This window comes from Maylandia zebra, linkage group LG15 (genome assembly GCF_041146795.1).
Source record: "Maylandia zebra isolate NMK-2024a linkage group LG15, Mzebra_GT3a, whole genome shotgun sequence".
NCBI classification, from domain to species: domain Eukaryota; kingdom Metazoa; phylum Chordata; class Actinopteri; order Cichliformes; family Cichlidae; genus Maylandia; species Maylandia zebra.
Genome location: NC_135181.1, coordinates 4100815 through 4126308, shown reverse-complemented (window position 1 = coordinate 4126308; position 25494 = coordinate 4100815). Strand labels below are relative to the sequence as shown.

Genomic DNA, 25494 nt, shown 5'->3' with positions numbered 1-25494 from the left:
TTCCTCAATGGCCACTCCTTTCTCTTTGTCTGTCCTGTTCCACAATTGCGGAATAAAGAGAGGTGGCATTTAAAAAGGTCCACATGTGGAGGGGTTGACATTCAAAGTACTGCCACCTTAAGGTTAACTCCATGCGAAAGGTGATAGTGAATGCAGGCTTTTAAAGCATCAGTCATGTCGTGGAATATCAGATATCAGTGAGGAGGCAGACGGAGTAGTGTTTAAGATGCACAGGTAAACAATACAACCTCTCTTTGGCATATCTGGCACTTCAGATCCATCTCACCTGTGGTATTAAGGCCTGATGTGCTCTTAGCGTCAGTTACATGCTGCAGAAGACAATGAGGGATTTTTGTCTTCGTGTTTTGCTGCCAAGGCTATATTTGTGTAAATGCATACGGCTTCAAAAGAAGTAGTTATGGACAATTGCCCTCAGATGCAGCCCGAGGCTGAAACTTGACTCCTGGTAGAAACATTTACTTTTTTCATTCCTATTTGAAAAGGCTAGACTAAAAGTGTTTGTACTTTCTATGGCTGTAAATAGACACTGACAGGCTTTGCTTTGAAAATTCCTTGCTTGACTTATTGCCGTTTTCAGCTGGGTGCACAAAGGAGACAATAAACGTAAGGCTTAAGAGAGGTCCTGAAAATACTTTGGAAAAGAAAAATCACTAGCCAATTGGCCGTGCTCTTCTCACTCACTGAGCTGATATCTGGAAAGGATCTTAGGCGTTTTGTTTAGCTTTAATGTTTCTATTGAAGGACACAAAGTGCATGGAACAGGAGAAGGAATTTTGCTATTGACTCCGAGCGGCTCTGGGGATGGGAGCATCTGTCGCGCAGCCCAGCACTTTGATTCAGACTGACACATCTCCACGTTCCCTAAAGTTTTCTGTAAAGCAACCGCAAAGCTGACATTTTTGGTTTACGTCTCAGCAAATGCTGTGTTAAAGCTCGGTAGAGATCTGTTTCAGCTGATGCATCATAATGAGGTATTATGTTCTGATTCTGAACTCTTCATCACGCCGCATTGTCTAAAGTTTGAGTTTGTCTGATACTGTAAAGTTGTTATTGACCTTTTCTTTAGCTTTGTATTTAGATATCATTAGCAAATGCTATTTTAGTTATGTTACAGATACAACACTATAAAAAAGTATTTGCCATTCCTGATTTTTTTTTCCTGGTAATGAGTATTTCACAGCGCCGTAGAGGAAATTTGGCCCACTCTTTTTAGCAGAATTGTTTAAATTCAGACATTTTTGGAGGGTTTTCTAGCAGGAATGGTGTAAAAAATTTAAATCTGGTTTAAGTCTTGACTTTGACTAGGCCAATGCAAAGCCTTTGACTTCCTGATGTTTTTCAAGATATGGTCTTGCTGCGCAACCCAAGTGCACTTGAGCTTTAGGGCAGAATTCATAGTTTCATCCCAACCATCCCAAGAAATTTGCAGTACCACCACCATCTTTGACTGTTGGTATGATGTTCTTTGTATGAAATCCGCTGTTAATTTTATGTCAAATGTAAAAGGACTCAAAATTCCCCAAAAGTGGAACTTTTGTCTCATCAGTCCACTGAATATTTTCCCAAAAGTCTTGTGGATTAAAATGCTTTTGGCAAGTGTGAGGAAACCCTTGGTGATCTTTTTGGTCAGCAGTGGTTTTCACCTTGGACTCTCTCAAGGTAAAAGTTGTTCTGGGTTCTTTTCTGACCTCCTGGATGAGCTGTCGATTTTCTCTTGGAGTAATTTTAGTAGGCCGGGCACTCCTGGGCTCACTCAGGTTCACCGCTGTTCCTAGTTTTTGTGGATAATGGCTCTCATCATTGTTCACCAGAGAACCAACGGCTTAGAAATGACTTTGAACCCCTTTTCAGAGCGATAGATATCAATGATTTTGTTCCTCAGCTTGTTTCTTGAAATCTTGTTGCCTATTCTACTTTGTCAGTTTTTGACAGTTACTTGATTCATTTTTGTCTAATATTTAAATTGTTGTTTGATGAAAATTATTTGCTGAAAAAGATGTGAAAAATATACAAAAACAAAGCTATAAATAATACTAATCATTGGTGCGACATATTAAACAAATACATTTGTAGTTGACAGAAACTTGGGTGATGCGATTAGTAGTAGTATTAGTAAAAGTAGCTGGTGATAGCTAAGTCAAACTTTGTTTTTCTGGTGAAGGAATGTAAAGTACAGGTTGATCTGCTCTAGCTGTGCTCTGATAGGTATTTTTAACTGGCAGATAAACATTTCCTGCCCCTAACAACCCTCGTTTTTATTTGTCCCTGTACTGTGTTAAAAGTGAATGACTGCATCCAAGTAAAATCTCTGCTGGATCCATTAGAAATGTGGCGCATACTTTAGCTCGCGCTTTGATTAGGATGTCCAGTTGATCTGGGCTAATCTCTTTAACGAATGAGTCTTGGGTCCCTGCATTCATCATGGTCAATAACAACAAATGGCTCTACTGTACTGCTGATAGTTTCTGCTTGGGGCGATAAAATAATTGCCCTTTTTATGTCAGATTGGAGGATGCTGATTTGCCAAATGTACAGGGCTATAAGCTTATCTTCAGTCAGCAATTGGCAATATTACCTCTCTGCCTTGGCAATGTTTCTTTGAGAATGCAGAAGCATTTTTTAGGGACACCACTGCAGCATAGCATTTCTATGGATCTTATTCAGTATGTTTAACATCTTACATGCACATTTAACACATTATTTACACTTAATCTGGAGACTTCTGCTGGCTAGCAGGCCCTGCTTCCTGTATTCTATTTTTACCATCCAGCGCATATAACAAACTTTTTTCTCTCTCACCTTTTTTTTAATATAACAAGGTCCTCATTATGACAGAAGCTTTTCCTCGACTACAGACAACTTTTTATCTCTCTCTCCTTATTCTTGCATTTCTATCAGTCCATTATTCGACTGCGAGTCCCCAGCATTGTGGCCTACTTGCTGTGGGCCTTCCCTGTGCACCAGACTCAGGGGATCTAAAGCCGGCCATTTTAATAATACACACATAAATAATAGATATATTTTAAATGCAAATTCTAATAGGGACTTTGGGGGCGACTCAATCATGCAGCATTTGCGGTTTTGACCTTAACTCGGGCTAACAAATTACTGGGAGCTCAGTGTTTCTCATTAGGTGCTCCACGCATCATCACACCGCCAAGTTGCCTTTGGCTATAACCACAAACCCTGTATACACGTGTTCAATATTTTCCTTTCATTTTTTGTGTTTAGTAGTTTTTACCTGTGCGCTTTTTTTTTTTAAGTAAAAAGTAACATCAAATACCTCACAGTTGATGTTGCTGATAAGAGTATAATAAATACAGAGGTAAAGTTATATAAATGCCATTGTTTTTGTTCTCTTTTGAAAGAAAACATCCATAACTAATGCAGAAAATCGTAATACATACATATAGTAAGTACAAGTAAGAAGTTGTCTGGTGAAATAAAGTATATTCAGTGTATAAGTAAATGTCCCATATTTGAAATTCAAGCAGAGTATTATTGCAAAATGCCTAAATAGCTAAAATCTAAGTGCTTTGCATGAAGATGGCTTCTTCTGATTATGGCTGTCTGGGGTTATTGCCAAGCCGCTGAATCAATTGTGATGCCTCTTGAATAGCACTGCTCTTATTTCCTTTTCGCCACATAAATTTAGAGAAGATATTAGTAAGAACACACATTTTTTGTGTGCTTAAGGAAAAGGTTCTTCTAAAATTCCATCCATATATTCATACTCTTTGCCTGCCTCTTATGTTAAATATTTGAGCTCATCTCAACATGAGCTCGGTGAGCCGATATTTTGGAAGGGTCACCAGTGGACCAGTGTCTGAGCTAACAAACAAACCATTTTGCATGTCTGGGCTCACACAGATGAAATAATAAAGAAAAAAAAAAATCAAACCAAGGACCTTCTTGGCTGTGAGGCGGCTCTGGTAAACACTAAGCCACCATACTCCTATTCATAATGATAACAACAGTGGAACTGCCGTGTAATTGGAAAGAATAAATCTGGGCCGTGTATAATAGCGGGAATGGTTATTACAAATTGCACACATTCTAATGTGTTTCCACAAAAGAAAGAAACATTCCACCCATCCAAGAAATAGATGCAGGTATGCAGCAAAAATGTTAGAATTACTATAGCTATTGTGCAGAGAGGTTATGCTACGAATAAGGTCATGTTTTGTTGAATGGGTTTAAGATTACGCCAGGCAGAAAGCTCTTTACAGCTTCAGCATCAATTTTTTTCTTCCCCCAGTCCTATTTCACAACAATTGCTCCAATGTGCACCGTGACCAGCCCTTACATTTATTCCTGCTAATATCAACAGCTGGCCGTCACATTTACCTACAACCTCAAGTCCCTCTGTATTTTCATAATCTCGCCGTGCACGAGATGCACAAACACGCGGATCATCGTCTGTGAAACAACAAAGGCCACACAGTTTGTATTCCTTTGTAATTCGGCTCTAATAACAGCCCTGCAAACTTTATTGCAACCCTAATCAGATTAGATACTTCTGGGAAATAACAGTTGATAATGTTTGAAGAGGAGGATAATATCCCTATTCAAATTAGTCTGCAAATTAGAATGGAATAAATTGTCTGTTCAACATAATATTTTACCGAGTCTGGAGACAAAGCAATCCAAAAAGTAATTGAAAGCAATTAGATTATGATTACTAAATTTGATTAATCTGGTGGATTACACTACTGGTTGTCAATTTCAGGTTGGTATTCTGTTACAAATTGCTAATATATAACATTATATTTATATATCCATTTCTCAAGTGAATTTTTATTAGGACTGTGCTTTATAGCACCGATGACAGAATAGTGGATTTTCTATGGAAATAGCATCGCTCGGTACAGTATTAAATTCCATACTCGGGACTAAAAGCCTCTCTTAATATTGCCATTCATTAATCTTAGCTCTTTAGCATAAATCCTGTTCCTAAACTTGCTTTCTACTGACATCAGCTATAAAGCTTTATTTAGGCAAACTTAAAGTAAAGTAAAATTTAATCAATCACTGTAACCTGTAATTACTTTATGAAATTCAGTTCTGCCACAACTTTCTTTACAGGTGTGTAAGCGACACTGTGGGTCCTCACTCACCACCCAAACGTCAGTATGAGAATACACGGGACACTTGTTGTGTTGTCTGTGGCTTGCCACTGATCTGTCAGCGTTGCGTCGTCGTCTTAAGTGCCGGTGGGGTCGGCGGTTTTGTTCGTCGCCGTTCTCTTCCAGCCATGCCAGAAGGCACCGTTTGTCACGGCCTGTCATTTCACAGGGAGCGAGCGAGCGCGCGTACCGTGATTTGACATAAATGAAAAAGTAAGGTATGATTGTTGCCTCGCTGCCCGCTCCCCGGCTTCCATCACGACATCCCTCGTTCATTTTGATCCATTCCTGGTGCTGTTACTGTGAGCTGGAGCCTAAATGTCAGCCCAGTTTGAGTCATATTTCCATCTTTGAAGGAAGCAGGAGGGGGGGAAAAAAACGCTGTCTTTATCCAGCCGCGCAGACGTCCTTCTACGTTTTGGTTGTTTTTGTTGTTGTTGGCGATTCTACAGCTGTCATCTCAATTAGGAAGCTGATTTCGAGGGACTGTTTGCGCGCTCGCACCACATCTACTGTCTTCCTGATGACGCGCAGTATGTCAGAACGGTGCATGGAGAGAAGGCTCTCAAGGTCAGATTGAAATTGGAACCATTTCATCATGAATCATTATGAGAAGTGCTGTGCATCTGTTGGAGCAATAAATATTGTCAAACATGAGCCAAGCACAGTATATACTATAAATGATACACTTGCAGCATGTTATTTTAGGGCCACAGTTTATTGCAGGCTTGTTTTTGCTGAGCTATTGCACATCTATGAAACCCATGTATTGATTTCTTTGTCTTTTGTTTTTTTTACTGTTAATTGCACGAATATTTCACTGCACTAAATGAATTTATGGATGTTGTTCAAATGAAAGCCCCCTCCAGCTCTTGGCAGGTGTTTTTTATTCAACAGCTTTTAGCCATTGGCCGGTAAATGACTTTGCTATGATAGTGCCAGCGACTTGAGTCAATTTGTTTTTCGTAATGGCTCGTCTTCTGTTGGTGCACAAAAGCATCTTGAAACTATAGCGTGTGATAATTAAGTTTGGGGCTAAGATTCAATTAGAAACTGACATTAATGTCTCTGCTTGAAAGAGTAGTGCATGTTTGACACAATCCAGGACCTGTATTCTTAGTTTATTTGGGCAGAATTTTCATATTTTAGGTAGGAAATCATCAGGAGAGTGATCAGAGAATACGGCCTAAATTTTTTAAAGGGTTCAAAGAGCTCTGTATACAAGTCTGAGTAATGTATACTTGCTTCCAGCCATAAAAAAAGCCTTTGCGATATTTCCCAAATGTCTTTCGAAGGACCGTCAAGTCTGCATCACATTGAATCACAAAGTCCAGAACAATTCAATTGAAAATCAGCCGAATTATTATCTCGGGCTTTGTGAACCCACAATGAAGATTATTGAAAATGAGGGTGATTGTCTTGTTACTGTGAATTTTGTAAGCCAACTTGGAAATGAAACATTTTATGCAGAGTGTTGTGGGTTCGTGTGTTTGTGCATGTGTGTGGTTTCTCTCTGGAGAATAAAAGCAGAGAGATGAACGTGTGGGTGTGTCTGTCTTCCTCGCAGAATGATTACCTTGACAAGGTTAAAAATGAATAAGTGCAGTTGAATAAACCGTCTGCGATTCATTTAATGACAGCTGCTGATTTGAGCCGTGATGCCTACACAATATGAGACAGACACGAATAAAAAAAGCAGAACATCCGAGATCAGCAGTGTTGCTAGCACTTTCTAATTTTTTTTCCCTTACAAGATTGCAGGATTATTATACCTGCTTGTTTCATAAAACTTTATTGTACAAGTAAATCATCATTCTCAATAGGCACACACAACAAAAGAGAAACGCACAAAAGAAAATAGAAATACTGCAGACTGAATCTTGAATGTCTTGAACCATATCAGATTTCTCATGCGGCAGATTTTCCCTGATAAATGGCGCAGAACTCCCACAAATCTTTTTGCCAACCATCATCGAGGGCAGCTATTGAAACTGTTGCACGAAATAAGACTCGACTCTAGATTTCTTAGGCTTCACTTGTACAGTAAGAGTATTTTAGAGCATAATAGTGCCCCTTTTAATTATATTAAGTCACAGAAATACCTTCTTACTTTGCAAATTAATAGTTTAACCTTGCGTGGTCTAAATCCAAGTTAAACCACCAGCTAATTTTATTTTTTGTTATTATTATCCTGTCGTTAGGGGATTAAATCTCTTTTTTAAGACAGACCTCTATAAAATAAAAGTCCCACGGTTTCTGTAATATACACCAATTAGCCGCCTGCCTGTACCACCAGATCTGACCTGTCTGGGCACAAGAGGGTCAAAGTGTCTGACAGCAGGAAGTTCACACTGGATCTGTGGGGTTCTTTATGTTTCAGGTTGGGAGTCTCTGTGGATTTGGCTTGTTCGGGCACATCTTGCAGATGCTCAGTTGTGCTGGGATCTGTAGAGTCTGGAGGCCGGGTCAACACCTTATCCTCTCTGGCTTGTTCATTGCTAAGCAGTCTTTGACAAGCGTGGCAGGGAGGCGTTTCCCTACTTTGTGATGTGAGGCTCATTATTGTTTGGGTGTGTGTTGTGTGTCAGAGTAACCCAAGGTTTGCCAGCAAAACACTGGCAAGCAAATTCCAAATCAGTGTTGTTCAGTTTAAATACACCGTGGTTTTATTGTTGACTGTTCAGTGGTTAATTTAAAAAAAAAAAAAAAAGGTGAAACCATATTGAATGTGTTGAGTCATTCATGCCGTGTAATCGTAATTCGGTATTTACTGGCTCCTCACGATGAACCTGAATGTCAGCTATTCCAATCATCACAGGTAACCAAGCTGGAAGGCCAGGGACCTCATTTAAGGCCTGTTTACCATATGCTTGATTTTCAGTGGAGTTTCAGACATCAGCAGAATATGAAAAAAAAAAAACCTGCAAGAGAAAAATGACTAAAACCCAGCCGTCAAACAGGATCATTTAAAATCTGATTAGAGTATCTGATTGCTCACCTGCTATAACTCATCAGCTTCACTAGCTTGTTGCTAAAGGCACATGTGGCACATAAAAACTAGCAACAGATTCAGGGTAATAATGCTCCTCGTTCAGTATGTGTGAACTTTTTAACGCGTTCACCATGTTTTCATGTTGCTGTCAGATCAACATTTAAGAAATTATCAATCGTACTATTAAATAAAAGTGATGCTTAATATTAAAAATCTTCCAAACAAATTGGAAATTTTAATATTTCAGTTTGTGTCTTTATCTTCAGGTTCCTGCACATTTGGGTTTATTTTGGATTTTTTTTATGCTTCGGCATAAAAGTTTTGCTTATTGGCTTGAACTAGACAGAAAATTTGAATTTATAGTAAACTATTATGAACCATCAGAGCTGTAAGCTGCCCTATTAAAGCCTCTAATACAGAATATCTTACACAGAAACATTTGTGTGCATACAGAGGCAAATTTAAATGTTGTGACTCTTAATTCCGAATAAAATCTTTTTCCCTTCCCCCAGCTTTCTTTTTAAACCATTAGCTGATATTTTGAAACAGCTGGTTGCACTTAGTTATCTCTGTAGGCGTTTCTGAGAATACCGAAAATATGTTACACAATTACTGCCATAGATTTAACTCTGTATCTGTAATTTAACCTTTTAGATTATACAAAAGCCTCCCCTGTGTTGCTAAACTGAACAATGTTCCTTCTTTGTGTCTCCTTATTTTATAAGGTGCCCCTCAAAGATCTGGGTTGAGCTATCATTACCAAGTATAAAGGGTTTTTTCTCTCTTCCTGCTGTAGGCACCTACTTGAAATTTATTGTGGTCAAAGAAAAGGGAAACATAAATATTTATCAGGAGGAAGCACGAGAAATAGAAGAAATGTAATAGTTGTTCTAATTCAAATCTTTTAAATTTGAATCGAGCGTTGTAAGGGTGTGACCAGAAATCTCTTGGTGTGTGACCTGCATATTTTCCTGGTAAATGAGACATGTTAAATGATGTGCCAGAGGGAAAATGGGTCTTTTCAAGCAGCACACACTGTTCCGATCATCACAGATAACCAAGCGGGAAGGCCAGGGACCTAATTTAAGGCTATTTACCATACGCCAGATTTTCAATGGAGCTGCAGACATGGGCAAAATATGAAGAAAACCTGCAAGAGGAAAAAGGACGAAAACCGAGCTCACAAATAGGATCATTTAAAACCGTCCAGAGTTCATAAAGACGCGAGTAATTAATAATTCATCAATCTCATCTTGAGATCTTTTACCATGAATGATATTTGAGCTTCTTCTCAGCCTTACCCGTGCACTCTGAAATGAGTAAATACAGGAAAAGAGGACTCAATTTTATCAAAAAGAGATGGAATGTGATTAGTTTCCGAGCACATCTCCTGGTTGTATCACCCTTGACTGATTCATCAGAGTTGAGCAACAAAAGGAACACAGTTTTTAATCAGAGCCATAATTCTTGATTAGCACTTAAGCAGGATTTGTCTCTAAAGGGGTGATTGCTGTCACTTCTGAACATTTTAGGCAACTCACAGAAATATAACAGTGAATACTGAACTGTTTCTCTTGGTCTTGGTCTCTTTACCATCTAATTCACCAGTCAGTCATGCATCCACCACACACAGTATATCATACATGTTGAGACACAGTTGGTATAGACATTATGACTCTTCTTTAGGAGCAACGGCTGAAAATAGTGCGTTGTTACATGTGTGATCTCATATTGCCATGTTGGTAACTGGACTGTCACTACAACTGACCAATCAAGTTGTTGCATTGTCAAGGACATTCGAATTAACATAACTCCAACTTAAAAGCAGGCTGCACAATGAATCTAATTTTCATTTCCATGGCAGAATTGGCTTCCTACAATTTAATGAACATGATTGAGTGATTTTGAACATGTGTGCTTGGCAGCAGAGAGCAAAGCAAAAGCAAATCGGTGCCTTACCATGTGCGTTTGAATTTTCTGGAGAAATTTGGTTGAGTAACAATACATTAAAAGGCAGATATACGACAAAAAGCAAATGTCTGGCACATCAGAAGGTGAAGACCTGAAATATAGAATTTGATCTTCATCCATTATTTAGAAATATTTTGGATTTAGGGCACGTTATATTAATCAAGAAGAGTGTTGTAGAGTTGTTTATGCATTGCAAAGCATCACAACAGGGCTGTGTTCTTTCTCCTCTGCTCTTCTCCCTGTACACCAACTGCTGCACCTCCACCCACCAGTCTGTCAAGCTAATCAAGTTTGCAGATGACACCACCGTTATTGGGCTCATCTCGGACGGGGATGAGTCTGCCTACAGGAGGGAGGTTGAACGTCTGGTGTCTTGGTGCAGCCACAACAACCTGGTGCTGAATGCCCAGAAGACAGTGGAGATTATTGTGGACTTCAGGAAGCACACAGCTCCACTCCCCCCCCATCATCCTGACTGACACCCCCATCACCTCTGTGGACTCATTCCGCTTCCTGGGTACCACCATCACCCAGGACCTGAAGTGGGAGCCCACCATCACCTCCGTCATTAAGAAAGCCCAGCAGAGGATGTACTTCCTGAGGCAGCTGAAGAAATTCAACCTGCCAACACGGACGATGATGCAGTTCTACACTGCAATCATCGAGTCCATCCTCACCTCCTCCATCACCGTGTGGTACGCTGGAGCCACTATCAGGGGCAAACAGAGACTGCAGCGTGTTGTGCGCTCTGCTGAGAAGGTGATTGGCTGTAGACTCCCATCTCTGCAGGACCTGTACACCTCCAGGACATTGCGGCGTGCAGCTCGGATCTCAGCTGACCCTTCTCACCCTGGACACAGTCTGTTTGACCTGCTCCCCTCAGGCAGGAGGCTCCGGTCCATTCGCACCAGAACCTCTCGCCATAAGAACAGTTTCTTCCCCTCTGCTGTTGGACACATGAACAATAACCGTATGACTGTCCCCGCCACTAACACATGACCCTACGCTGTGTTCACTGCATGATTCCATGTTTTGGCACTGATCACCACCTGCACTCATGTATATATCTTTCTACGTAGCACTTTTAATTCTTATTCTTACTTTTATTTTTTCATGTCTATTTAAGCGCAATTTATGACAGCATGTTTGCACTGAAGCACCGCAGCAATTTCCTAATGTTGTAAACCTGCTCAACATTTGGCAATAAAACCCATTCTGATTCTGAACTAACTTATTCAACTGGCTAAAAAGCACAAACTGCAGTTTGATGAATGTATGAAGGCCGAGTAAAACGATGCAATGGCTGGTAACGTGAATCATCCAACATCAGCTCAGACATCCACGTGAGCTGTGTCCATCCAGCTCTGAAATCACGAACGCCATCGCATTCTGTTTGGCCAAAGATATCTTTCCATTAAGCACGATGAGTACCGAAGGCTTCATGAAAACAGTCAAAACGCCGGACAAAAGATATGTTATCCCCCGGTGCAGTTATTTCTCCGAACTGACAAAACCTGCACTGTATGCAAAATGTTGCAGGGAAGATGGAAAGTTATCTCACAGCTATTCAGTACTTTGCTACTTTGAGTTTCCTTCACATCCATCATGCAGGTGCAGCAAATGGATTGAAAGACTTTATACTTTGCTTCTAGGAAATGCACTTAAATGAAGTGCATAAACAACTCATTTGTCTGCAAAGATGTTTTAAGTAGCGAGATTGCAGCACATGTAAAAGTGAAAGCAGCGCCCTGTTGGTTACATTTTGTGTTAGTTTTTTTGTTACCATTTTTTAAACTTGGATAACATTTTTTTCTTCCAAGAGATGCACTCAACTTAGGTGAAAAAGAAGGCCAATTTGTTTATGCAAAGACGTGTACATTATCAGGAATGATAATTACACAACATTAATGCGAAAGATGTGTTATTTATTGCAAGTGCAATAAAAACATTTCCTCAACAAATTCAGTGAATAATAATGGCAAATAATCGTGATCTCAAAACAGATTAACATTATCAAAATTATTTTGGCTGTAAACATCCAGGCCTAATAGAACTTTGCTTGCATATTGCTCTTTATTTTGAAACTAAGTAGAAGAAGAAGCATTCTGAGAGTGCAAACATCTGCCAAGGCCTCTTTCTCTCTAGGCCTTATTTACCTATCAACCAAAACCAGCCACGGCAGGTGGATTCCCTCCCAGAACCTGGTTCTGCCAAAAGGTTTCTTCCTCTTGAAAGGAAGTTTTTCTTTTCCACGGTTGCCAAGTGCTTGCTGAAATGGGGTTGTGAATTGGCACTGTTATAAACTAAATTAACTTTTAGGGGAATACTATTGTATTTTGTATTTAGTTGTCTTTGGTCATTTTAAGAATAGAATAACTCAATTGTTATTGTAACTAGTATATTAAAATTACAAAATTAAAATTGCTAATCCCATCCTTGTGCACTCATTAAAAAAGCATTAGTCTAAAAATGGCAGTAAATAATAATAATAATAATTAAAAAAGATAAACCCATGCGCACACACACACACGCAGGCATAGACAGGTTGTATTGCACTCATGCCTAATTCCACAAACAGACTTATGTTACTGCTTTGATGAGTGTAGTAATTGCTGCTGGGTAACAGCTGTTTAAATTAATTTGCCCTGGTTATACACCACCTGCCTGACAGCAACAGCTCAAACAGTGGATGACCCGGGTCTGTAATGTCTTTTTATATATATTTGAGCTTAAACTTAAATGTAGTAATGACGTTTGTAGTAAAAACAAGTACTTGTGTGGCATACATTTCACTGTTTAGTAAAAGCAGTTTAAATTTTGTGTATTTTGTTTTCCAGAAATAAAAGACACTTATTCAGGACCACAGTAACACGTATTGACATGTTACTTATTTAACAGTTGTAACCTGTCACTGCAATGTAAAAAAAAAATCAAAATAAATAAAATAAATCAGCTGAACTAAATAAGTATCCTATGCCAGCATGTTTTTGTCAGTGTGAAAACCTCTACCTCTCACTCTAATAGCATTATCATGATGTTGAGCTTCAGATCAGTGTATTGACCTTGTAGGAGAGATCAGAGGTCAAATGTGGCACGATATTTAAAATCTATATATGGTACTTACTCTTTGTGGAGTATAATGCTTTTTGTCAATTTTCAACCAATAAATCATTAAGTTGACCTTGAAGACTTCAATGGATGTAAGCCAGATTCTAATGATTTATTAACTGACCCCACTCTACATCCCCACTCCAGCCGTTCAGATACCAACATCATGAGCTACGTTGTTGCAAAATTAGACAGGAAAGACCATAATTAGCTTAATGTTTCCTGCAAAGGTTATTGTACATTCTTAACTATACCCACACTCAGTCCTCTGCCTGTACCAGGTAGATTTTTTAAGGCCATATTTTATTTTATTTTTTACTGTACTTTAATGAGTTGTTTTGTAGCTAAACCCACTAACATCTGCAGAGGAATATTAATCTGTTTGGTTAAAGTTTTCAGTCAGAAGTGACCGTTGGTTTCTTTTTGTTCTTCCTCTGATCACCATCAGATCAGGCCAATTATGTTACAAACTATTACAAATCCCCACTGAAAGACAAATATGTGATAATGCTAGAGTGTGGTTAAATTGCTTATTTGTCACAGTTTGTGCATTATCATTGTGAGGATTACAATAATACCATGTCCTATTGTAGATTAGGTCACACATTAAGATAACTTGCATTTTGCAGGCAGCTGAAAACGATCTAATTAAAGGCATCCTAATGGTTTCATCACGTTCAGCATGCAACGCTACCAGCATGCTGAACCTGCTGTTGCAGTTACTGCTGCTCTGAAAATGTGTTTGTGATAGAGTGCATTGTGAACTGGGACTGGTGACTTTTGACTGCCAAACTGTTTCACCCAAGCTATTCCCTTCAGCAAGAGTTATTACATCTTTCACTGTGAAGACATTGTGTACCAGTGAGAAATGGCAGACTCTTACTTTTGTTTCTACATTCAAATATATGGCCTCATTTCATCGGCTTAACAACCTCATTTAAATGGGCCTAATGACGCCAACTAATGTCCGGGCATGGCCGAGAGATTGCAAATGTTCTCACGAGCAATGTCCTCTGCATGCACGTTGTATATCTCCATTATGAGGTCTTGTCTTTATAAAAAGCACAACCCATTTTTTGGTCTGCTCCAAATGTTTTATTTTGATATAATATGACGGCCTCTGTGTTGTAAGGTTTACGATGTGATTTCTGGGGCAGGATTGTGAATTTTTCTGAGGATTGTAAAGATGCAAATTTTAGTCAAAAAACAAATTTTTGTGAAATTTATATCTCCACGTGTGTGTGGGTGTGTGTGTGTGTGTGTGAAAGTAATTATTAAATCATGTTGAACAACCAATTATTCTCACATACAAATAAACGAGCAGCCTAAAGATACATTAACAAATACATTATGAACAACAATAAATACAAAATAAAACATTCTGACACAACTATAAATTAAAATAAGTTGTTGATCTGCAAGAATTTGGTTAAAGGACGCTAATCAACAGCAACACGAGAATTTCAAACTCGATAATCGGCACCATCAGACAGGGAAAAAATGACAAAAATTTAGCAGAGAATCTTTTCTTTAAAAAGATGAGAACAATAGAAACAATATCATCACAACTTTTAATAATTTTTTAACGAAATTTTTCAGTTGTCTCGCAACTTCTAAGGTAATGAAAAAATAAAATATATTTTTTGGTAGTCGGAGTTAGTGCTGTGTACTCCCAGTGTAGAGTTATTAGGGTAGGTTTAGGGCTAAGAACTTGTGCTGGCTACTACATGAACTTTCTTTTATTATTTGCCGTTGCTGCTATTTGCTACCTTTTAATAGCATAAGCGATGGCTAATATGGCTGTCAGAAAATTGCTAATAGTTAAACAGCTCATTTTAAACATGTGCCCTAACAAGATTTACATGAGAATTTTGTCTTACTTACATTTTGTTGAAACAGAAGCTTTGCTGACCTCTCGAAATTCCTCAGTGGTGCTGTGTGAACTTGTTTGTAAGCTGGAGGAGGTGAAGACAGTACTGCTGGTTTCAGCACTGCTGCCAGTAATAATGTTTGTTGGGTAGTATTTTTATTTTTATTTTTTTAGTATGGATTAGTATGGTCGATTAGCATAGCTCAGGAGGTAGATCAGGTCAGGTACTAATCGGGATGTTGGTGGTTCGATCCCTTCGATTAAGCTGCTCCAGTCTGCAGAGTGTCCTTGGCAAAGATCCTGAACCTCGAGTTGCTCCTGATGCATTCATCAGTGTGAATGTGTTTGAATGTTAGACAGAAAGCACTTATGTATGTAGAAAAAAATTCTTGTGTGCATAAAATGCTCAAGTAGAGTAGAAAAGCGTTATATAACAACCAGTCCATTTATAGATTGCACCACTTTGTTGAATAGGATATCTCTAATAGGACAAAGAGCTCTCAAGAACAAAGACATCATGGACAAGATTTCTAACCTTCATAAGGCTACGATCGGCTACCATACCATCGGCAAATAGCTTGGTGAGAAAAATGACAACTATTGACAGAAACCCCCTTAAAGCCTGGGCCTCATACAATACTGTGAAGCTTTGTATATCTAAGTAACAGCCCAGAAACATTAAGGATTTGATGAAGCTCTGTAAAGACAAGTGATCTGTTTCTAACCCTAACCAAATCTTCTGTTCCAAAAGAATTAAATACTTAAATACCTCCGATCCATAATGCGCATTATTTTCTGATACAGAAACGTGTTTCGTTTTCTTGGCGAATAACCTTTTGATATTAAAATAAACCTACTGTGAATATCTTTTTCATACAGCCATTCATGACAGCAAGTGTTCCAAGACAAGCCTAATATTAATTTTATCAGTTTTTTAAAGTTTATCCTGCTTCATTTGGTGTATTCCTTCCCTGCAGTATAGTTTTTGACAGCAGAACTGAGTGCTGGAAAGGTCACTGAAATGCTAATGCAAAAATATAATTTTAAGTTGGCTCTTTAAAATTCACAGAAGATTCATTGCAGGGAAATGTTAAATCTACACACACACACACACACACACACACACACACACACACACACACACACACACACACATAAAGCACTTTTGCTGTCTTTGTGTCACCCCTGTGTCAGCTCGGGATGACTGCACTGCGTCGCACTCGATATACAGTGCGATAGTTTTTCATTAAACATCATAGTGTGAAGCAGGAGCCCGGTTACCCTGTTATGGATCCATTTAAATAAAGAACTATGCTTAGTGTCAACACGGATCAATATGTGGACTGGCATCGTGATGTGGTCTTAACCACCAAAGCAGGGCCCATTATGTGAAGCGCTCTTGTCAAAGACACTTAGAAAAGAACGTACAGTCAAATATGAGGCAGGAAATCAATGCGCTCTGATAGGGACTGAAACCTGACAGCTCAATAAGCTGGAGGGAAGATGTTCCCTCTTATTCCTCCTCGTCCTTTCCTTGCAGCCATAACCGTGTCCCACTCCTGCAAGGGACTTAGCAGCTCAATTCTGCAGACTATTTCAGATTACAAGCTGCCGTCAACAACTGCACGGTGAGCAGGTGTGCAGGACCATGTGAGGGGAAACCGCACACAGCGCGGACGCTATCACTGACAACAGAGGTGCTATTAAAGTCCAGAGACATCATCGAGTCATTCGGGTACAGTAAAAAGGACAGGTGCACACTCCTGGCCAACAAGAGGGAGCTTCTAGATAAAGTCCATCGAAGCCCTTACTTAAAAAACTGCTTCAAATGCATTCTTACTGCAGAGGTTAACAGTTCCTAGAACATTGCTGCCTCCATGCATTGCCGCATAATCGCAGACTAACATAACTGTGGTATGCAATGGATGTTTGTCGTGGATCAGTAGGCAAAGCAACACTCTCCAAGTATGAAGGCCCACTTCAGTGGAGCATGCTAGTTATATATTTGGCTGCAGGACCTTTTTTTATAACGTGACTCATCCGTGTTGGTGATTAATCATCTAACTCATGAATATTAATGTTATCTGTCTGTGTTCACAAAGCAGAAACACTTTTAATCTCTTGCACTATCACACAACAAATGAGTAAACTGAAAGAACAAAGTAAAAATGATTTTATAAATGCCAACAGGAGTAAATATTGGCTTTAAAAGACCTCCCTACTTTTTTTTGAAGTACAGCCTTCTCAGATGTGATAAGTGTATACCTGTTAGAGTGATCCAAAGCAACACTTTTGTTTTTTAGGCACGCCTGTTTCACTGGCACTCTGACTAAAGTGAATACTAAACCTTGAGTCTCTCAGTTTTAAGGTAAAAAAAAAAAAGGACAAATGCTAGCTAACGAGAGGAATTTCTCCCTGACACGTTCGCTTTTGGATTCCTTACAATGATGCTGTTGGTCGCATTTTAACTGCAATATGAGTTTACTGAAGAGAGGTGGACACTTTGAAAGCAGAAAACAAAGGAAGCGGAGAATATGTCTGCACTGCAACATTGACAGGCACACTGCATCGATTTTACCTCTTGAAATATACACTCGCAGACTGCACAGACCTTCTCTAGCATTTATTAATAAAAGCAAAAATAGATTTCTCATCCTCGTAGTGGTCAGAATACATGATTGTGAGGAATCTTTTTTGCATACAATTCAATGTCTAGTTTTCTCTTTAAAGTATTTATCTGCATTCTAACGAGGAGATGAGATGATTCAGAACAAATAGTTTTTAAAAAAAAAAGTGCTGTTAAGAATCAAAACAAGCTTGTAGACATCGGCCGATTTGCAAAAACATCCTAATTTCACTTGTCAATTGTAACTTTCAACACAGTAACACCGGAGATGGACCTTGAAATTACTTTTGCCATCTGTATAGAACGGCATTAGCATTTGAAAAACCAACAACATTAGGCCAAATCAAGAGAAGCTCATTCACAGGCAGTTGAAAGGCGGCTCCAAACAGAAAAGTCTTTTGCTTAAATAAAAAAAAAAGAAAAGAAAAAGAGAAAAAAATCCTCCCATAATTCAAGCAAAGGTCTGTTTATCCACCTGCCGCTGTGTAGTTCATGGCTATTTCTCAGTTTCTTTAGGAGACTTGGGTTTCTAATGATCCCAGCATGCCTCTCCAGTTTATATCTTACCCCAAGCAGCGCGCTGTTTGGACTCCCCCCTGTGATTGCAGAAGCACAGAGCTGCACTGACCACTTCATCTTGTGGGATAAAACCAGTCTTTTAGCCTCCTCTCAGTCCCTGGGGGAGCAGGGCAGGAGTTCCAAGACCCAAACCTCAAAGGCTGCAACGCCACCACAGGTTACACATATGGCTGCGAGAGCACTGCTTCTTGACTGATAAAAGTCCCAGGCTGAAGACCATATCCCTCTCACAAGTCACGCTGCTTACATAAAAATGAATCTGCGTTTAGAATACGAACACGTTTTTTTGCTTTGTTTTCATGTGATGCTCAAATTTTTACACGCTGTTCCATCTGGAAAAGCTCTTAAGTGAAAACACTGTTATCTACCTCAGTGAAGAGTTTTATTTCCACCGTACCTCGCTTTATACTGCCCCCCCCCGAAACCTCGATGAAAGGTGATAGGCACTCTTCAGCCAACTGGCATATTCATTTCAGTGTCCAGAGTTCATCTGAGTGGAGCTGATAAACTTGGCCATTGTGAGCCCATAATGCCGCAGCGCTGCGGCGATAATTACGCACATTCACAGCAAATAGTGGCCACTGGCAGCGCCTGAATTTTCAGTTTAATTACCAACACTTGTAGTCTGATTAGAGATTTTGCCTTCTGGGTGCCGAGGTGATGTAACACTGTAAAATGCTTCAGCATGTGCATTTCTAGCAAACTAAATCCGGTGGATTTGGATGGGCGGTTAAACAAAATGCAGCTCTGCTTATTTTAATGCCGTCTGATTTGAAATCAGCTATTGGGGAGGACAAATTTGGGCAATTTGTCAGGCTGACAAGAGTGCCAGCCAAAACCCTCTTCTGTGTTTATCCTTTCTATTGACCAAATGCATTTTTGTTTTTTGTTTGCCAAATCTTTCATGTCAAGCAAAAGCCAATAGAAGACATTTATATACACTGCATGCACGCTAATAGGGAATGTATATCAAATGCTTTATACCTGCAAGAGTCCCTCTCTTGACTCTAGATGCTATTAGTTTATTTTTTCCCATCTCATTAGCAGATTCCTATAAACACCAAGCCAAAGAATTCCCATAAAGATAAAGAAGATTTTCTGGGCAGCATTGAGTTGTTGTTAGCAGACACGTTAGCTAGAGAACTCTGCTCTCCTTCAATTAAACCCTCCTCCATGCTGTGTGAAGCGAGTGTCTCACAGGGGTAACATATTCTGCCTTCCCATCACATCCCTTTGACAGTTACCATTATAGAGAAATAAGTGTTAAATGGAGTGTGAGGTTATGGTCAGGCTGACAGAATACATCAGAGGTCAAGACAGAAGTTTATAGCTTCTCCTCACAAATTGAAGTTCAATACTAATTTATTGAACGCTGCCGCTAACTCGTCCTTGATTTTTTTATTTTTTTTTTGTAGAAAACAAAAAAGAAGTTTGATTCGAAAATTCTTTAGCCGCTGCTAATACAACTTGGTAACACAGAGGGAGGAACGAGTTCCCTTTCAGTCGATCCACTCGGTACAACACATAAGTATGGGATATCACGCCCTCGCGTGTCCTGGCTGAAGAAACCTTTATTCACGCCTTTACGGCAGATGACGTGTGATGACACGCGCAAGGCCCCGCCCGCACATATAGCCGCTGCCATCACCGTCATCCCTCAGTTCTTACGCTCTTCACCTCGCTGAGAACACCTCTGCTGAGTTGGGCTAGCTAGCTACTGCTAGTTAGCTCCGTTGTCTGCCAACTTGAACCTAGCTTAACTGCCCCTGTTGGTGTTAGCCTCCACCGCCCAGCTGGTGCGTAGGCTGCCCGCGGAGCGCTATTTTCAAGTTTTTCTTGTGCAGCGTTTCGCTTTGCGTTTTGGGAATGGACTCCAAACCGAAGCGAGCAAAGCAGAAATCTTCTGTTCGCCCCTGTCCTCAGGGATGTGGTTTCTCTTTGCACGACAGCGACCAGCACGATGCCTGCCCTGTCTGCCTGGGGATCGTCCACGCTAGGAGAGCGTTGACGGAGCCCGAAGCTTGTGCGTTTTGTCGCCAGCTCCGACGCTCGACCCTGGAAAGACGGGTGACGTTTGTGGAAAGAGTGCTGGGACGCTCGGCTGTCGCACGGCATGACCCTCTTCTTTCCGAGTCTGGAGCCCCGGCTTCGTCCGAGTCCGAAGACGAAAATTTTCAGGTCGATGTCCCCGCGATTAGCTGGGCTGACCACATGGAATACGTTGACGGGTTAGCCGATGACGGACCGGAACCATGCAGGAGCGCTGACGGGCTTCAGCCTGGGTTGAAGCCCGCCAGCGCTCCCCAGGAAGACGATGACGTGCTGGACATCGGCCTGGACATCCATGGTTTGTCGGAGGATGAGCAGGAGAGCTCATTGTCGACCCAATATGCCGCCGCTGCTGCGCCGGTCGGCCACGATGACACCTCTCTTTTCTCCCTGTTTCGCCGTGCCGCTGAGAAGCTGCAGGTGGACTGGCCCTCTCCTCCACCAGCTCGGAAGCCGTCGCGGTTTGCGGGTTTTTTCCTTCCACCGGAGCCCGCAACGGCCAAAAACTGCCTCCCCATGTTCCCAGACTTTCTCTGCGAGCTAACAGCGTCATGGGACAAACCTCTGTCTACCCGCGTCACTGTGCCCGGCTATGGACAGTACATGGAATTGGACGGCGCCGAGGGAGCTGGTTTAGCTAACCCACCCCCTATGGAGCCGTCTCTGGCTGCTTATCTGGCCCCGTCCCATAACCATGGTGTCGGTGGCCCCGCAACTCTGCCGTCCAAGCACTGCAGATTCTCGGCCTCGCAGCTGGAGAAGATTTATCGGGCTCAGGCCGGCACCGCTCGAGCCATGAGCTCCGTCACCATGCTCCAGACGTACCAAGCAATGTGCCTGGCGGAGCTTGGATCGCTGGTTCCGGAGGACAGCCCGCTGTCACCTCTTCTTAACGAGGTTAGAGTCACCACGGATTACATCCTCCGTGCGTCTCGCTGTGCAGCGCTCTCCCTGGGCAGAGGGATGGCTTCGACAGTGGTGGCGCAGAGGCACCTGTGGCTGACCCTCTCCGACGTCCCTGATAGAGACAGAGCTGTGTATCTGGACGCACCAGTGTCTGCGGCTGGGTTATTCGGACATTCACTTGAAGCCATTCAGGCTAGATTTGATCTGAGGAAGAAGCAGACGGAAGCTCTGCGCGACATCATCCCCAGACGCCAGCCCCAGCCCAAGCCCACTGCTAGCTCTCACAGGCCCGCCGCTCCTCTGACAGCTGGCAAGAGACCGGCGCCCACTGCTGGAGTGGGAGGGCCGCCGGCGAGAGCACGTACTCCGGCCCGAGCTCCACGCCAGTCGGCCTGGGGCAAAGGCCCTCCCCCGGGCCCCCGACGGGACCCGACGCCCAGGAGGAAGAAGCCTCAGCCCTCCTAGCTGTGATTGCGAGTGGGGAAGGGATCCGGCAGCAGGGAGACGCTGCTCTTACCCCTCTGTTGCCGCACAAGAGGTGCCGCTTAAGTTCTGTTCAGGTTGTCAGCCCCAGAAGGCGCTGCACTTCCCTATCGCGGTCTCCCAAGCACATAACCCCTGCACACGGTTCAGATGTGTTGAATGTTCAAGCGACCACATCGAGTGTTCCCGCTGTTTTTCATTGTTATGCCCCGGAAAAGGTGCACCCAACAAAATGTATAAATGTACATGTTCCCATGTTGCAATCAATAAAGAGTGTGGTTTACTCTCAAACAATCTCAAATGCTCAACCTGCAGGCGAAATGAGCCAGGTCAGGCAGGGGATGCAGTCCCCTGCAGACACACTGGGGGGCGACGGCGCCCCGCCGTCAGTGCTGCAGGCCAGCCGGCTGGCTGCTCACTTCCCTCAGTGGCGCGCTTGCGCCCCCTCTCCGTGGGTGCTGCAAACCGTTGCCATGGGTTACCGGTTGCAGTTCCGGGTCAAGCCGCCTCGTTTCCAAAGAGTCGTGAACACGATTGTCAACCCCGAGGCAGCCTTGGTACTCAGAGAGGAAATACAGGCGCTGTTACAGAAGAGAGCAATACGGGTGGTCCCCGCTTCGGAGACGGACAAAGGTTGGTACAGCCGTTATTTTGTCATTCCGAAGAAAGGGGGAGGGCTTCGTCCCATCCTCGACCTGCGAGTCTTGAACACGTACCTGCGAACGTACAGGTTCAAGATGCTAACACTCAGACAGCTCCTGAGTGCAGTCGGCCCGGGAGATTGGTTTGCGACAATCGATCTAACAGATGCTTATTTTCATGTAGCTATACACCCGAAACACAGGCAGTTTCTGAGGTTTGCATTCGAGGGCGTAGCCTACGAATACCTAGTGCTGCCGTTCGGGCTGTCGCTCGCTCCCCGCACCTTTACGAAATGTGCCGAGGCAGCGCTAGCGCCCCTCAGGAAGAGGGGCATCCGCATCTTGGCCTACCTGGACGACTGGGCTCTCGTGGCTTGCTCCAGAGAACAGGCGGAGACGCAGCTGTCGCGGGTTCTGTCACACATTCAGACACTGGGGTTCTCTGTGAACTTTCAGAAGAGCTCGCTAATCCCAGGTCAACAGATCGCTTTTCTCGGTCTGGAAATATGCTCTCTTTCCAGCCGCGCACGGTTGTCAGAGCACAGAGTGGCCGCGTTTCATCGCTGCCTCGCTCAATTTCAGCTGGGACGCAGACTGCGTTTCCAGACGATATTGCGCTTGTTGGGCATGATGGCATCTATGATCGCCGTAGTGCCGCTTGGGCTGTTGAAAATGAGAGCGTTTCAACGCTGGACTCTCTCTCACCGTTTGTGTGCTTCGCGTCACCTCCGGAGGAGGCTGCCGGTAACTGCGTCTTGCATGCTAGCTCTCCGTCCTTGGAGGGAGCCCGGGCTACTGCACCAGGGCTCTCGGATTGGGAGGGTGTTGTTTCGCAAGGTGGTGTCCACAGATGCTTCCCTAAGTGGGTGGGGAGCGCTGTGCGAGGGTGCGTCAGTGAGAGGGATCTGGTCCGCGGCTCAGCGCCAGCTGCACATCAACCACTTAGAGCTGTTAGCAGTGTTCTTAGCTCTAAAGCGTTTCCGTCCAGTCCTGCAGGGCCAGCATGTCTTAGTCAGGACGGACAATTCAACAGTGGTGTCTTATATAAACAGGCAGGGAGGAACACGCTCTCTTCCCCTGTTGCAGCTGTCTCGCTCTCTGCTGTTATGGTGCAGTGTTCATTTTCTGACTCTAAGAGCCACCCATGTCCCGGGCCACCTGAACCTGGGGCCGGACCTTCTCTCCAGGGGGGGTCCTCTGGTGAGAGAATGGAGGTTACACCCTTCAATAGTGGCTCAGATTTGGGATCTATTTGGCGAGGCGCAAATAGATCTTTTTGCTTCCAGGGTGAATGCTCACTGCCCCCTGTACTTCTCCATAATCGACCACGATGCACCCTTGGGCTTGGACGCGCTAGCGCACCAATGGCCGGACGTGCTCCTGTATGCATTTCCCCCAGTGGAAATGATATCTCCAATTCTGGAGAGGGTGCGTCGGCATTCCCTCTCTCTGATCCTGGTGGCCCCTTGGTGGCCCGCGAAGTCGTGGTATGCAGAAATAATCAGCCTGCTTGCAGCAAGTCCTTGGCAGCTTCCTCTCCGCAGGGATCTCCTCTCTCAGGCGGGGGGGGAAGTGTTTCATCCGCGCCCGGATCTGTGGCACCTTCATGCTTACCTGCTGAGAGGTTAAACTTGGTTGCTAAGGGTCTGCCACCTAGTGTGGTAGCGACGATTCAGAGCGCCAGGGCCTCGTCTACTAGAGGCTTGTACGCTTACAAATGGCGAGCCTTCGAGCGATGGTGCCAGGGCCGCCACACTCTCCCATTTCAGTGCTCTATTGTGGATGTTTTGACATTCCTGCAGGAGCTGTTGGATAAAGGCCTTTCGTTTTCGACGATCAAGGTTTATTTAGCGGCTATATCTGCTTGTCATATCGGTTTTGACGGGGTGACACCAGGTGCGCATCCCCTCGCCGTGCGTTTTCTGAAAGGGGTTCGCCGGCTGAGGCCCGTGCTTAAGTCCAGTGTCCCTGCTTGGGACTTGTCTTTGGTGCTGGAGGCCCTTTGTGGCCCTCCGTTTGAACCCGTTGAGTCGGTAGATATGAAACTTCTTTCGTATAAGACCGCATTACTTCTCGCTTTGGCCTCGGCGAAGCGAGTGGGGGACCTTCATGCGCTGTCTGTGCATCCTGCCTGCACACAGTTTTCTCCTGATGGCCGCAAGGTCGTATTGCGTCCGAATGCCGCCTATCTTCCCAAGGTCATGCCTGCATCTTATAGTTCGATGGAGTTTGAGTTGCTGAGCTTTTGCTCCCCTCCTTTTGAATCTGAGGAGCAGAGGAGGGTGCATTCTCTTTGTCCGGTGCGTGCGCTACGCACCTACATTGAGCGCACTCGGGATGTGCGTTTGTGTGACCAGTTGTTTGTCTGCTTCGCTAATCCGAATAGAGGTAGAGCTCTGTCCAGACAGAGGCTGTCCCACTGGATTGTAGAAGCTATCTCGCTGGCATACAGCACCGGAGGTTTTGCGTTGCCCCACGGGGTGGGAGCTCATTCCACCAGGGGGATGGCGACCTCATGGGCTCTTTTTAGAGGGGTGCCTGTGGCTGATATTTGTGCAGCGGCTAATTGGGCGTCGCCGCACACTTTTGTGCGGTTTTATCGGTTGGACGTTACAGCCCCTTCGGTGGCTCATGCTGTCCTTTCTGCTGGGTCTACCACTCACTGAGGATGTGGTGGTCCCGTTCCGGTTCGGTGGCTGCTCTGCGGGGCGTGTATATAGGTCCCATACTTATGTGTTGTACCGAGTGGATCGACTGAAAGGGAACGAATAGTTATGTCTATAACTTCTGTTCCCTGAAGGAGAGGAACGAGGTACAACACAGGGTGGCCCCACTGAGCAGTTGGCTCGGTGAAGAGCGGCTATCGAACTGAGGGATGACGGTGATGGCAGCGGCTATATGTGCGGGCGGGGCCTTGCGCGTGTCATCACACGTCATCTGCCGTAAAGGCGTGAATAAAGGTTTCTTCAGCCAGGACACGCGAGGGCGTGATATCCCATACTTATGTGTTGTACCTCGTTCCTCTCCTTCAGGGAACAGAAGTTATAGACATAACTATTCGTTTTCATGCATAACAGAATAAATGGCGTCGCTTGTTCCTGAAGCAGCCACATTCACTAAGC

General features: G+C 43.2%; 1 protein-coding gene across 15 annotated transcripts in view; it reads left to right on the top strand.

Annotated features, from left to right (window-relative positions):
* klhl29 (kelch like family member 29) overlaps positions 1-25494 on the top strand; it is a 286208-nt gene that overhangs the window by 125169 nt on the left and 135545 nt on the right. The window lies entirely within an intron of this gene.